The sequence below is a fragment of the Octopus sinensis genome, linkage group LG13 (genome assembly GCF_006345805.1).
Source record: "Octopus sinensis linkage group LG13, ASM634580v1, whole genome shotgun sequence".
In the NCBI taxonomy this organism is placed as follows: Eukaryota; Metazoa; Mollusca; class Cephalopoda; order Octopoda; family Octopodidae; genus Octopus; species Octopus sinensis.
The window spans coordinates 48,937,927-48,939,113 of record NC_043009.1 but is presented as its reverse complement, the minus strand read 5'-3'; the positions used below and the strand labels follow the sequence as shown (position 1 = coordinate 48,939,113).

The window sequence follows — 1,187 nt, the reverse complement described above, 5'->3', positions numbered from 1 at the left end:
ATGTTCGGAAATAAGTCTGACTACTATAGGAACAAGGACTGGAATTTATGGTAATGGGGTGGGGGCTAGTCAGTTACATCGACGCCAGGGCTCAACTCGTACTTATTTTATCGATCCCGAAAGGATGAATGTCAAAGTCGACCTTTGAGGAATTTAAACTCAGAACTTAAACAGGAAGAAATGTCGTTAATAATATTGTCGGGCGTGCTAACGATTCTGCCTGTTCCTTCTTCTCGAGCCATGCCTGGCTCATAAGGGCCGGTTTCCCGCTTTCCTTGGCGTATAGGTTCCCCACCTGGACGGGACGCCGGTCCGTCGCAGGTGAGCTGCAAGATGCAGGAGGAAAGAGTGAGAGAAAGTTGTGGCGAAAGAGTCAGCAGAAGTTCACCATTACTTTCTGCCGGAGCCGCGTGGAGCTTAGGTGTTTCGCTCATAAGCACACACATTACTCGGTCTGAGATTGGAACCCGCGATCCCTCGACCGTGAGTCCGCTGCTCTAACCACTAGGCCACGTGCCTCCACATTCTGCCTGTTACATACCATAAAGATAAAATGTGGAATGTTTCACAAATTTGCGTATCTTCCTTGCGCAGAGGCCTTGCTAAGCTTGTTCCAATTTTAGAAGTACAACCGAAGGTAATATGACATACTCGAAAGTTGTCTTGAAACTATGGTTTCTGATATAAGGCCAAGGTAAGCAGTTTTGTGGGGTTGAGGTTTAGTGAATACCGTCAAACCCAGTATTAGGCTGGTACTTTACTTTATTGACCCTGGAGGGATGAAAAGCAATTTCGTCAGTGGAATTTGAAATCAGAACGTAAAGACCTGTAGGTTGCTGATGCTCTTCGCTGACCGACGGGACCATTATGATTCTAATTCGGCGGCTCTCGTCCCCACCCACCGCTTCCCGACCTGTGCTAGTGTGTTAATGTCCCCGTAACCAATTACTGCAAAACCTATTTTCCCCAAACTCTAACAACTCTGCCACCTTATCGTGCTTTGTTAATTCTGGTTTATATGTTCTAAAATAAAAGTAGTGAAATGCATCTATTGTTGTTACAATATAAATGCACGCATGAATATTGATGGTGTCTTACAACAACGAAATTTTTGCAAAAGCTCACGCTGCTGGATTGATGAAGGAAGAACATTTTGGACAATGCAGTTAGGGGATGTTTCAAAGTTG

The 1,187-nt window shown here is 45.0% G+C and overlaps 1 pseudogene; it reads right to left on the bottom strand.

Moving 5' to 3' along the window:
• Positions 1-549: 549 nt before the first annotated feature.
• On the bottom strand, positions 550-642 carry LOC115218723 (annotated as a pseudogene).
• Positions 643-1,187: the final 545 nt, after the last annotated feature.